Raw genomic sequence first — 14,268 nt, 5'->3', positions numbered from 1 at the left:
AAGGAGGGGGGGGGGGGGGATAGACATTGGAAAAATAAGAAAACCATCAAGAGTATTATACTTTAAAACAAAGGCCAAGCTTAAAATGTTTTTAAAATATGAAGCACAGAACTAAACTGGAATATCCCAAGGTTTATAAATGCTGATAGAATGCAAGCTATGACAGATATGCAGAAGACAGACAATTGTGAAACAAAAATGTAAGATTATGGAGGTAGGAAAGGATACAGATGGAGGCACAAAGGAAAAACAAGTAAGAGGAGCACAAAAAACAATAAAAATATAAAAATAGATAAAAACACACCAGCTTTTTTAAAAAAAAGCAAAACAAAACGGTCCACAGAATTGTTTAAAAACACAAGCCCAAATCAGAAAATGAAGCTCTCTCTCCCTCTCAACTCTGAGGCCTCTTAAGACAGGAAATTCTCACAAGAAAGCAGGGCAGAGAGAGAGAAAAAAAAATTATAAGCAACCATTTCTACATTTTGGGATCTCTTTCTAAAATTATAAAAAGCCAAAAACAAAAGCAAGATAAAAATTGCAAAATAAAAGTGCTTTTTTTTAATGGCTGCAGAGGTCTCATTATACCTTAACATTCAAGAAAAGGCAATTATTATTTTTAATTGAATAAGATGAAAATATTAACACTTACAATTTAGAGAAACTGTATCCTAAAAACTGTAGAATGTTTTTCTAAAAAAACATTAAAACATCCTTTCCATAAATTGATTCATAATTCATAAAAATTCAAGATGATCTGAAAGGATTGCTTCAAATTACAAGTTAAGGAGGATGCATAACTTGCAAAAATGCCAGAAAATCCAAGTCTAAAGTAATCTTTTTAAACAATTGAGAGTTGGCAGGATTCATAATTTGCAAAAAAATTAAGAAATTCCAAGTTAAATTTTAACAATTAAGAGCTGGCAGGATTCATTATTGACAAAAATACTAAAGAAAATCAAAGTTAAAAATAGGATTTTTTAAAAATTAGAGTTGTGCAAGAAAATCCAAGTTAAAAAATAATGTTTTTTTTTAAATTTAAGTTAGTGTGATTCATAATTTATAAAAACACCAAGGAAAGTCAAGTTAAAAATGGAATTTTTTCAAAAAAATTGGGGTTTTGCAGGAATTAATTTATAAAAATGTATGGAAATCCAAGTTAAAAAAGTGTTTTATTTTAAATTAAGTTAGCAGGCTTCATAATTTACAAAAGCACCTAGGAAAGTCCAATTAAAAACTGGATTTTTTTTTAAGAAAAACATTGGAGTTTTGCAGGAATCAATTTGTATAAAAACATGCAAGAAAATCCAAGTTAATTTTTTTTTAATTATGTTAGCAGGCTTCACAATTTGCAAAAGTGCAGTTGAAAATTTGAGGGTTTTTTTTGTGAAAAATTGAGAGTTTTGCAGGAATCAGTTTGCAGAAAAACAAAAATGCAAGAAAATCCCAATGAGAGGGATGTTTGCCAGTGGGATGCTCTGTGAGTCACCTCCTTCCAGTGACCTGCTTTAATGTTCAATTCTCAGCCTAGAGGGGGAGGGGTGGGGGGGTGAGGGTGGGGGTGGGGGGGGGGGGGTGAGGGTGGGGTGGGGGGGGGGGGGGTGAGGGTGGGGTGGGGGGGGGGGTGAGGGTGGGGGGGGGGGTGAGGGTGGGGTGGGGGGGGGGGTGAGGGTGGGGGGGTGAGGGTGGGGGGGTGAGGGGGTGAGGGGGGGGTGGGGGGGAGGGTGGGGGGGAGGGTGGGGTGGGGGGGTGGGGGGTGAGGGGGGGGTGGGGGGGTGGGGGGTGAGGGGGGGTGAGGGTGGGGGGGGTGAGGGTGGGGGGGGTGAGGGTGGGGGGGGGTGAGGGGGGTGAGGGGGGGGAGGGTGGGGGGGTGGGGGGGGAGGGTGGGGGGGGTGGGGGGTGAGGGGGGGGTGAGGGTGGAGGGGGTGAGGGTGGGGGGGGTGAGGGTGGGGGGGGAGGGTGAGGGTGGGGGGGGAGGGGGAGGGTGAGGGTGGAGGGGGGGAGGGTGAGGGTGGGGGGGAGGGTGAGGGCGGGGGGGGTGGGGGGTGAGGGGGGGGGAGAGGGTGAGGGTGAGGGTGGGGGGGTGAGGGTAGGGGTGGGGGGGGAGGGTGGAGGGGGGGGAGGGTGAGGGTGAGGGTGGGGGGGTGGGGTGGGGTGGGGGGTGAGGGGGGGTGGGGTGGGGGGTGAGGGTGGGGGGTGAGGGGGGGGTGGGGTGGGGGGTGGGGGGTGAGGGGGGGTGGGGGGTGAGGGTGGGGGGTGAGGGGGGGGTGGGGGGTGAGGGTGGGGGGTGAGGGGGGGGGTGGGGTGGGGGGTGGGGTGGGGGGTGAGGGGGGGGGTGGGGTGGGGGGTGAGGGTGGGGGGTGAGGGGGGGGTGGGGTGGGGGGTGGGGGGTGAGGGGGGGTGGGGTGGGGGGTGGGGGGTGAGGGTGGGGGTGAGGGTGGGGGGTGAGGGGGGGGTGGGGTGGGGGGTGGGGGGTGAGGGGGGGTGGGGTGGGGGGTGAGGGGGGGGTGGGGGAGGGAAAAGACCACGATTTCTCATTCTCCCCACCCCCCTCCTTCTCCTTACCTTCCACTGATGATTCACAAATGGTCAAAAGGAGGACAAAGTCACACAGCCGCCCGCTGCTGGCTCTTGCCAGCCCCCACACCCCCCCCTCCAGCCCCCCGCCAGTGACGAGAGCCCCTCACCCTGTGGCTGCCTCTTGGCTTCTGTTGGTGTCCTCCCGCCGCCGCCTCCTTCCCGCCTCCCGCCCCCCTCCGCACCGCCCCGCCCACTTCCCCTGCCCGGGCGGGGCCAAAAAGGGACACACACTCACACACACGTTGCGAGTGGCACAGGCAGCCGAAACGAACGCGAACTCCGGGTTCGCTTATGCTCCTCCAGCCGGCCCGCCGCCCGGCCTCGGGCGCGACCACCTGCCGGCTCGGCGCCCTGCAATGGGGGGGGAGCGCGGGTGGCCAACCGAAATCTAACTCTTCCTCGCCCACCCGGATTCCTTCCCTCGCCGCGGAATTTGGGTGCCTTTTGTCTGCTACGCTGAGGTGCGTCTTCGCATCCCGGCTTGCAGATCCCGGGGATGGTAAGCTTGATCGGCCGCACACTCCTATTCTTGCCTCCCAGCGCCCACCCTGTCTCATCAGCTCTTGGACGCAGCCGCCCAGCCCCATCCAGGGAGGGAGCACGTGACCCCAGCAGTCCCAGGGCTGCTGTCAATCAATCAGGGACTGCTTGCTTCACTGCCTCCATCTTCTGCCTCTGCAAACAATCATCTTTTTTTCGCCTTCTAAAATAAATAATTCTTTGCAATGAATGCACTTTCCACCGTGTGCTTCTAAATGTGGCATTTCTGTCCCCTTTTTAAAAATAAATCTATGGCAGCTACCAAATACTTTATGCCATTTTAAAGGGCATCGGTTTACTCCTCTCGAATACAGCTTGAGATACATTAGCCCCCAAATTCCTCCCCCAAAGCAATTTGCACTACTATTTTCAAAGGGCGCGTTTGCTGAGGAATTCAAGATTGTAGAGGGAGAGACTGAGGAGGCAACAGCAAGGGTGGGTGGAAATTAAACTGCAAGGAGTATCATTTTCAACAATTATGGCTTGCATTTATCTGACACCTTTGACATAGAGTCGTAGAAATGTACAGCACCCTTCAGTCCAACTAGTCCATGCCGAGCAGATATTCCAACCTAATCTAGTCCCACATGCCAGCACCCAGCCCATATCCCTCCAAATCCTTCCTATTCATATATCCACCCAGATGCCTTTTAAATGTTGCAATTGTACCAGCCTCCACCACTTCCTCTGGCAGCTCATTCCATATACGCACACATCACCCTCTGTGTGAAAACAGTGGACTAACCAATGTCCTGTACAGCCACAACATGATCTCCCATCTCCTGTACTCAATACTCTGACCAATAAAGGAGAGCATACCAAACACCTTCTTCACTATCCTATCGACCTGCGACTCCACTTTCAAGGAGCTATGGACCTGCACTCCAAGGTCTCTTTGTTCAGCAACACTCCCTAGGACCTTACTATTAAGTGTATAAGTCTTGCTAAGATTTGCTTCCCCAAAATGCAGCACCTCACATTTATCTGAATTAAACTCCATCTGCCACTTCTCAGCCCACTGGCCCATCTGGTCCAGATCCTGTTGTAATCTGAGGTAACCTTCTTCGCTGTCCACTACACCTCCAATTTTGGTGTCATCTGCAAACTTATTAACTGTACCTCTTATGCTCGCATCCAAATCATTTATATAAATGACAAAAAGCAGTTGACCCAGCACCAATCCTTGTGGCACTCCACTGGTCACAGGCCTCCAGTCTGAAAAACAACCCTCCACCGTCACCCTATCTTCTACCTTCGAGCCAGTTCTGTATCCAAATGGCTAGTTCTCCCTTAATTCCATGAGATCCAACCTGCTAACCAGTCTCCTATGGGGAATCTTGCCGACGGCCTTACTGAAGTCCATATAGATCACGTCCACCGCTCCGCCTTCAATCGTCTTTGTTACTTCTGCAAACAACTCAATCAATGATTTCCCACGCACAAAGCCATGTTGACTATCCCTAATCAGTCCTTGCCTTTCCAAATACATGTACATCCTGTCCCTCAGGATTCCCTCCAACAACTTGCCCACTCCCGACGTCAGGCTCACTGGTCTATAATTCCCTGGCTCATCCTTCATTGGGAGTCACACAGCATGGAAACAGACCCTTCTGTCCAATTTGCAAGGCACTTCCCAGAAGCATTAGGCGGTAAAAGTTGACACATACCGAGATGTTATTGCATGGGCAAGGGCCAATGATTTTTCTAAGCCGTTTAATGATTCCTTTATTGTTTTCACATGTACCAAGATACAGTGAAAAGTGTCATTTTAGATGCAATAGAGGCAGATTGTACCATACAAAGTGGGTCAGAGTAGCAGAACAGAGTGCAGAATGCCGAGTACAGCTGCAGAGAAGATGCAGAGAGTTCAGAATTAATATTTGAGAGGTCTGTTCAAAAGTCTGATAACAGCAGGGAAGAAGTTGTCCTTTAACCTCTTCATATGTAAATTCAAACATATTTTCTACAACCACTATGGGGGTCCACATACTCCAAGGTGCAGATCTGTTGTCTTTCGGTTCTGGGAGTTACTGCCACACACAATCCTCGCAGCAGCAGGGAAAATTAGAGGGTATTAAGGAATGCCTTAAAAGGAGAGGAGACAAATGGAGAGGTAAGGCGGGGGTCGTTCCAGAGCTTGGATTCTGAGCAGCCACTGACAATGGGGAGATGAAACATCTGGGAATGCTCGGGAGGTCTCGATTGGGGACTGGAAGGGAGAAATCGGAGAGTTCTACTCAAGGGACAGGGAATTGCAGTGAGGCTATGGAGGGTTTTGAAGTCAAGGGGAGGATGAGAATTTTAACATCAAGGCACTAACTCTCCAGGAACAATGGCGGTCAGTCAGCATAGACACAATGACTGGGGATTTGATGCAAGTTAAGGTCAGGGTCAGAAGAGTATTAAATAACTCCAACCTCACCGAGGGCAGAATGTGGGAGGCTAGCTAGGGGTGCATTAGAAATGGTGGAGTAACAAGCTAACTGAGGGTTGCAACCAGTAAAACCGGTAATAAGACAGAATTGGCCATCTTGTATGGAGGACCACTGAGTCCCTTTTCAAATAGTGTTGCTTTTTCACTACTGTTGGCCTAGTTGAGGATCCTGGTATTGGCATGAGAATCTTCCCAGTGGATTGATTTTGTTGTCCTCAAACACTCTTGTCCTCAGATGGTAATAGTTGTGGGCTACTGTTCCAGTGAGGATACCACTACATGACCACCTCCCATCAATACCTCAGATGAGCAAAGGCTTTGTAAAAGACCTGTTGTATTCGGTATTTTCTGATCAACTTGTCCTGAATTGCGATGGCACACTTATGGAGCAGGTGGGACTTGAACCCTGGCCTCCTGGCTCAGAGTCAGGGACATTACCACAATGCCACTGATCTCAGGTCTATTGCATTCAACTGAGCCATCAATCACACAAATTGTCACAGGGATTGATGCACCAATAAGGAACGATAGACATGGATGAGGTGGGAAGAAATAGGCACTTGAATGATCACACACAATTATAAACTGAAACATATCGAGAGAAAGTGAGGGCTGCAGATGCTGGAGTATCAGAGCCAAAAGCATAGCAGATCGGGCCACATCCGAAGAGCAGGAGAGTCGATGTTTCGGGCATAAGCTCTTCATCAGGAATAGGTGGTGGGGGAGGGGTGCGACTGTGGAAGGGGGCTGACAGATAAAAAGGGCGGGGTGGAGAGGGGGCATAAATAGGAGGCCCCGACCTTCTATTGATCTCTCAGCCCTCCCTCCCCTCCATATTCCTGATGAAAAGCTTATGCTCGAAACGTCAACTGTCCTACTCCTCGGATGTGGCCCGATCTGCTGTGCTTCTCCAGCGCCACACCTTTCAACTCTAAACTGAACATATAGCCAGGTTAAACTAGTGAGAGAAGGTGGCAACTGAGTCTCACGGATTTGAGATCTATTTCACAGATCCAAGTACATTAATCCAGACTGATATTTGAAGGACCAATACTGAGGCAGTGCTGCACTGCCACAGGCACCATCTTTCAGTTGAGATGCCCATTTTTTTTTTGTTTGACATCACCCACAATAAGGAGAGGGGCAGAATGTAGCGTGAAGGGTTAAATCTGACCGTGTACTTTGTTAATAAGACATCATCACAGGAAGTGACACAATGTCACATGATCTTGCACCTCACGGCAAGAGGAAGCCGCTAGAACATTTCCTAAATGTTATCCTCTCCCCTCGTGTCCTGGACTGCAATTTGTCCCTCAAGCAACACTATAAAAATAGACTTAGGTGTTACACGAACACCATCCATTCTTAATAGCTCATTAGCTTCTTATTAGCTGCAGGGCCTCAAACCTGGCCTTCTATCAACCTCAAGTTTATAAATAAAACTCATCTAGCATCAATTGCCATTGGGGGAAGAGAGTTCCAAATGTATTGAGGTATTTCCGAATTTCACTCGGAAAGGATCTGGCTCTTGTTTTTAGACCATGACTTCCCCCAAACTCTCATGACCCGATTCTTTCCAACTACCCTACTGTTCCCCTTAATACCTTGAAACTTTTAATCAAATCCCCTCCTTCTTTTACCCCTCTAAATTCCAGGGAGTGCAACCTAACTTTGTAGAATTTCTCCTCGTCATTTAACCCTTGGGAGTCCAGGAATCATTCTAGTGAATTTACTCGGCACCCACCTCAAGGCCACTGTTGCCTTCTGAGGTGTGGACACTCGTTGATTTTATTCTTTCACGGGATGTGAGAATCACTGCGCATGGCCAACCGTTGCTGCCCGTCCCTCGTTGCCCCTTGAACTGAGTGGTTTGCTCGGCCATTTCCGAGGGCAGTTAAGAGTTGACCTCCCCTGGCATGGGTCTGGAGTCACATGTCATCCAGACCTGATAAGGGTAGCAGATTTCTCTCCCTAAAGGGTATTAGTGAACCAGGTGGATTTCTACCACTGTTGACTGTCTCATGGTCAGTCTTTCTAAGACAATCTTTAACCATTCAAATTTAAATGCCGGGAACTGCCATGGTGAAATTTGAACCCAACCTCTGGATTATATGTCCAGTAACTTTACCTGTACATCATTATGGCTCACAGTGTCTCATCAGGGTTATGTCTGGCATAGCATCTCAGTATATCCCACCTAGTCATACAACGCATCTCAAAAATTGTGACTAATTCACATGTGAAGAAGTCAATATTATCCATTTATGCTGCCTTGAGCATAACACACTGCCCTGGCGCCCACCACCCTCTGGTCACAGCATAATGGCCCTGACCATGCCTCACTATTAACTAGAGCACTAGGTCCTGCCCCTGGCCAGGACACAGTGTTGCCTTTTATTATCCCCCCCAACCTGGCCAGAGCTCATTGGCCCTGCCTGTAACCACCATAGTGGCCCCGCCTCTAACGTTGGCACAGTGGACCTGCCCCTACCCACAGTACAATGCCCTACCCCTGACCAGAGCACAGTGGCCACGACCCCATCCCTAGCCAGAACATAGAGGCCTTGGCCCTGACATCACTCCTAACCAGTGCACAGAGGCCATTTCCCCACCCATAGGCAGAGCACAGAGGTTTTGGCCCTGGCTCTGACTCAAACCAAAGCACAATGGCAATGGGCCCAGCTGAAGCCAGAGCACAGAGGCCTTGGCTCTATCCCTAACCAGAGCACAGTGGCCTTTGCCTTGGACCTGCGTCTAACCAGAGCACAGTGACAACGGCCCCATCCTGAACCAGATTGCAGAGGCCATGACCCTACCCCTAGCCAGAGCACAGAGGCCATGGCCCTGACCCCACCTCTAACCAGAGCACAGAGGCCTTGTCCCTGGCCCAGCCCCTAGCCAGAGTACACAGGCCATGGTCCTCACCCCTAGCCAGAGCATAGACTCCTTGACTCTGACCCTGCCCCTAACCAGAGCAGAAGTCTTGGCCCTGGACCCACCTCTATCCAAAGCACAGAGGCCATGGCCCCATCCCAAGCCAGAGCACAGAGGCCTTGTCCCTGGCCCAGCCCCTAGCCAGAGCACAGAGGCCATGGTCCTGGCCCCTCCTCGAACTAGAGCACAGTGGCAATGACAACCCTCCCACCCCTAGCCAGAGCACAGAGACCATGGCCCCGCCTCTAACTAGAGCACAGAGGCCATGGCCCGCCTCTAACCAGAGCACAGAGGCCATGGCCCCGCCTCTAACCAGAGCACAGAGACCTTGGCCCCGCCTCTAACCAGAGCACAGAGGCCTTGGCTCCGCCTCTAACCAGAGCACAGAGGCCTTGGCCCCGCCTCTAACCAGAGCACAATGGCCCAGATCCGACCCCTAGCCAGAGCAGAGAACTTGGCCCTGACCACGCCTCCAACCAGAGACAGAGACCTTGGCCCTGACCCCTAGCCAGAGCAGAGAAGCTTTGTCCCTGGCACAGCCCCAACCCAGAACGCAGAGGCCATGGTCCTGACTCCTAGTCAGAGCACAGCGTCCTTGACCCTGGCCCTTGCCTCACCCCTAGCCAGAGCACAGAGGCCATGGCCCCGTCTCTAACCAGAGCACAGAGGCTATGACCCCACCTCTAACCAGAGCACAGAGGCCATGACCCCTCCTCTAACCAGAGCACAGAGGCCATGACCCCACCTCGAACCAGAGCACAGAGGCCATGGCCCCGCCTCTAACCAGAGCACAGAGGCCATGACCCCACCTCTAACCAGAGCACAGAGGCCATGGCCCTGCCTCTAACCAGAGCACAGAGGCCATGACCCCGCCTCGAACCAGAGCACAGAGGCCATGCCCCTCCTCTAACCAGAGCACAGAGGCCATGGCCCCGCCTCTAACCAGAGCACAGAGGCCATGGCCCCGCCTCTAACCAGAGCACAGAGACCTTGGCCCCGCCTCTAACCAGAGCACAGAGGCCTTGGCTCCGCCTCTAACCAGAGCACAGAGGCCTTGGCCCCGCCTCTAACCAGAGCACAATGGCCCAGATCCGACCCCTAGCCAGAGCAGAGAACTTGGCCCTGACCACGCCTCCAACCAGAGACAGAGACCTTGGCCCTGACCCCTAGCCAGAGCAGAGAAGCTTTGTCCCTGGCACAGCCCCAACCCAGAACGCAGAGGCCATGGTCCTGACTCCTAGTCAGAGCACAGCGTCCTTGACCCTGGCCCTTGCCTCACCCCTAGCCAGAGCACAGAGGCCATGGCCCCGTCTCTAACCAGAGCACAGAGGCTATGACCCCACCTCTAACCAGAGCACAGAGGCCATGACCCCTCCTCTAACCAGAGCACAGAGGCCATGACCCCACCTCGAACCAGAGCACAGAGGCCATGGCCCCGCCTCTAACCAGAGCACAGAGGCCATGACCCCACCTCTAACCAGAGCACAGAGGCCATGACCCCTCCTCTAACCAGAGCACAGAGGCCATGGCCCTGCCTCTAACCAGAGCACAGAGGCCATGGCCCCGCCTCTAACCAGAGCACAGAGGCCATGACCCCGCCTCGAACCAGAGCACAGAGGCCATGCCCCTCCTCTAACCAGAGCACAGAGGCCATGGCCCCGCCTCTAACCAGAGCACAGAGGCCATGACCCCTCCTCTAACCAGAGCACAGAGGCCATGGCCCCGCCTCTAACCAGAGCACAGAGGCCATGACCCCTCCTCTAACCAGAGCACAGAGGCCATGACCCCTCCTCTAACCAGAGCACAGAGGCCATGGCCCCGCCTCTAACCAGAGCAGAGAGGCCTTGGCCCTGACCCTAGCTCTGCCTCTAATAAGCGCAGTGGCCCTGGAGCTTCCCCTAACCAGTGCTCTGTGGCCCTGCCCCAAGGTGAGTACAAGCATCTTGCAATGCCCCAGCTCCTGGTTATTGGGCCCTGATCTAGCCAACTCTGTCTTGAGCCCCGATCGGTCTGGATCTGGTATACGTTCCCCGTTCAATCAAAATTATCCATCAGCTTATTTATCCAATATGCTTAGGATATTGGGGGCTGGAGGTGGTTACACAAATAGAGACTAGATTCAAACAGAAAGATAAGAATTTTAAAATCTTGTTTGCTGGGATCCAATATGGGCCAGTGAGTTCAGTTGATAAGAGAGAAATGGAACTTATTCTAATTTAAGACATGGGCAGCAGACTGAGATGGCCTCATGTTTACAGAGGAGAGGGAGCTCAGCGAAAAGCACCATGAAGCAGCTGAGTCCAGACGCTACAGAGGCAAGAATGAGATTGATTACTTTAAGTGAAACATACAAAGGAGAAGGACTAGAAAGACATTTCTGAGATGAAGAGAGGGTGGGAGAAGGCTCGTGTGGAGGGGATATCATCATGGAGCACACGGGCCGAATGGCCTGGAAATTCGAATCTCCCTCACATCAAATGCTCGAAGACATCTTGTACAGCCATGCTGTTGCAGCTCTCCCCAAAAGCCTCCCATCTCTCCGGATACAACCCACCATCCCCTTATTGCTCAGAAACTGATCATTACATCCCGTGATACTCCAGATCCCTGGATCCCAGAGATTTCTGGAACTGATCTTCCTCTCCAGTGTGCTTGGAATCCATGGAATCTCAAGTCCCAAGTGCTCCCAATTCCACATACCTATACTGCCCAATGCCCAGATGCCAACTGGCTGTTCCCAGAGCACCCTTTTGAGGACTCAGAGACCCAAAAAAGGTTCCCCAAAAATGGCATAAGGTGCCGTTCCTGAAAACATCTGACTCAAACTGAAAACGATCTATTGGCAGTCCACGAACTGCCCTCTTGAGTTCTATGTTCAGCAGGTAACGGGTATGTCAATCTCTATCTGCCAGAGGAGTTACAGAGAGGAGTTGGTGAAACTTTGCCAATTCCAACATACTTTAATTAATGCAGCAATGTTATCCTTTGTACTAGAAGAAACTGGGTGTGCGAATCACGGTATTGGAAAAGCCAACAGCCAGTACCTTAGTTTGGCCACTTTTGGAATACTGCGTTCAGTTCTGGTCTCCCTGCTAAGGACATTGTGAAACTTGAAAGGGTTCAGAAAAGATTTACAAGGATGTGGCCAGGGTTGGAGGGAGAGGCTGGGGCTGTTTTCCCTAGATCTTCAGAGGCTGAGGGGTGACCTTATAGAGGTTTATAAAATCATAAGGGGCATGGATTGGATAAATAGACAAGGTCTTTTCCTTGGGGTGGGGGAGTCTAGAACTAGAGGGGCATAGGTTTAGAGTGAGAGGGGAAAAAATTAAAAAGGACCTAAGTGGCAGCCTTTTCACGCAGAGAGTGGTGCATGTGTGGAATGAGCTGCCAGAGGAAGTGGTGGAGACTGGTACAATTACAGCATTGAAAGGCATCTGGGTGGGTATATGAATATAAAGGGTTTACACGGATATGGGCCAAATGCTGGCAAATGGGACTAGATTAATTAATTTGCAACAGCTGGTCGGCATGGACAAGTTGGACTGAAGAGTCTGTGTCTCTTGCTCTCCAGCTCTATGACTCTAACAGACATTTATTATCATGACCGATTATACACCTACCTTAGCCACAGAAGTGTCTGGGTTAGTACTAACCCATTAGTCAACAGACAATAGACAATAGGTGCAGGAGTAGGCCATTCTGCCCTTCGAGCCTGCACCGCCATTCAATATGATCATGGCTGATCATCCTTAATCAGTATCCTGTTCCTGCCTTATCTCCATAACCCTTGATTCCACTATCCTTGAGAGCTCTATCCAACTCTTTCTGAAATGAATCCAGAGAGTGGGCCTCCACTGCCCTCTGGGGCAGAGCATTCTACACACTCACCACTCTCTGGGTGAAGAAGTTTCTCCTCATCTCTGTCCTAAATGGTCCACCCCGTATTTTTAAGCTGTGTCCTCTGGTTCGGCACTCACCCATCAGCGGAAACATGTTTCCTGCCTCCAGAGTGTCCAATCCTTTAATAATCTTATACGTCTCAATCAGATCCCCTCTCAGTCTTCTAAACTCAAGGGTATACAAGCCCAGTTGCTCCAGTCTTTCAGCGTAAGGTAGTTCCGCCATTCCAGGAATTGACCACAGGGCACAATATTTCCAGTAGGGTGTCATGCTTCAGGAGGTCAAAGTAAGATGGAGTCTGAGCCTTTTATTCCCATGCGATAGTGCAGTGATGATACACTGAGCGTCGGGGGCCTTAAAGGTATTACCGACCATGAGATATAACACAAGGGCAAAGTTGACTTGTTGCAACAATAAGGAGTCTTCACGAGACAGTGCATATTGTGTGCAGCTTTGGTTTCCTCCAAAGATATACTTGTCAGACAGAGGAGGTTCACCAGACTGAATCCTGGGATTGCGAGTGAGGCCTGTAAGGATAGGCTGAGGATTCTGGGCCTGTAAACTCCAGAGATCACAAAAGCTGACAGGTGATCTCATTCAAACATACAAGGCCCAAGAGGGTGGATACAGGAAGAATGTTTCTCTTGGCTGGAGGGAGGGAGAAGGGAGGGTGTTCCAGAATAAGAGGAGGCCATTACGGCCTGAGTTGAGGAGGCATTTTTTCAGTCTGAGGGTGGTGAATCTTTGGAATGTGTTTCCCTCGCAGTGCAGTCACTGAGTATCTTCAACCCAGAGATTGATGGATTTGCAAATGTTCAGGGCCTCAAAGGGCATGAGGCTTAGACAGGAAATTGGCACTGAGGCAGAAGATCAAACATTATCCAGGTTGAATAACGTAGCAGGCTTGAGAAACCACGGTGTTGCTCCTATGGGCTATGTACTGATAGGTTAAAACCGCACCAGGGAAGGTTCTTTATAAACTCCTCAACATTTGGGACACATTACACAACCAAAGGAAGTCTTTTTTGGAAGTGTGGTCACTGCACATACCTGTAGGAGACATAACATCCATATGGCGGATGTGAATCTGAGGGCCCTGCCCCCACTCCCCCCAACACAAACACCCACACACACACACCCCTCTCACAAACACACACACACACACACCCCTCTCACAAACACACACACACCCCTCTCACAAACACACACACACCCCTCTCCCAAACACACAGACACCCTCTCTCACTCACAGATGCGCGCGCGCACACACACGCACACCCACCCACACATACACACCCTCTCTCTCTCACACATACCCCCACCTTCACACACATGCATCCACCCACCCTCACACACCCACCCTCTCTCACACACACATACACACACCTCTCTCTCACACACACACGTACACATCCTCTCTCTCTCTCTCACACACACACACACACCCTCACTCACACACACCCCCCCACCCTCACATGCATGCATCCACCCTCAGACACACATTCTCCCTCACACACACACCCTCTCTCTCACACACACGTACACACCTCTCTCTCACACACGTACACACCTCTCTCTCACACACATCCTCTCTCTCACACACATGCATCCTCTCTCTCACACACACGCACACACCCTCTCTCTCTCTCACACACACATCCTCTCTCTCACACACACACACCCTCATACCACTCATACACCCTCACACATGCACACACCCTCTCTCTCTCACACGCACACACACCCTCACACACGCACACACCCTCACACACATACACCACCCACACACACGCACACACCCTCACACACACACCACCCACACATCATCACACACACACCACCCACACACCCTCACACACACAGACCCTCTCTATCTCACA

General features: G+C 50.8%; 1 protein-coding gene across 6 annotated transcripts in view; it reads right to left on the bottom strand.

Annotated features, from left to right (window-relative positions):
* Window positions 1-14,268, bottom strand: part of LOC122544349 (guanine nucleotide-binding protein G(I)/G(S)/G(T) subunit beta-2) — a 195,302-nt gene that overhangs the window by 93,393 nt on the left and 87,641 nt on the right. For 2 of the 6 annotated variants that reach the window (XM_087982898.1, XM_087982896.1), the window contains exon 1: window positions 2,566-2,643. The exons of 3 other annotated variants lie outside the window; for them this stretch is intronic. The gene's annotated coding sequence lies outside the window, so the exon portion shown is untranslated. Of the gene's footprint in view, window positions 1-2,565; window positions 2,649-14,268 lie in introns of those variants that run through there. One more of the 6 variants, XM_087982897.1, reaches the window with a different exon arrangement.

Source organism: Chiloscyllium plagiosum, unplaced genomic scaffold (assembly GCF_037043375.1).
Source record: "Chiloscyllium plagiosum isolate Xiang-an unplaced genomic scaffold, Cpla_swu_hap1 HiC_scaffold_44, whole genome shotgun sequence".
Taxonomy (NCBI): Eukaryota; Metazoa; Chordata; class Chondrichthyes; order Orectolobiformes; family Hemiscylliidae; genus Chiloscyllium; species Chiloscyllium plagiosum.
The sequence above is the reverse complement of the archived record's forward strand: the minus strand, read 5'-3'. Positions and strand labels throughout refer to the sequence as shown.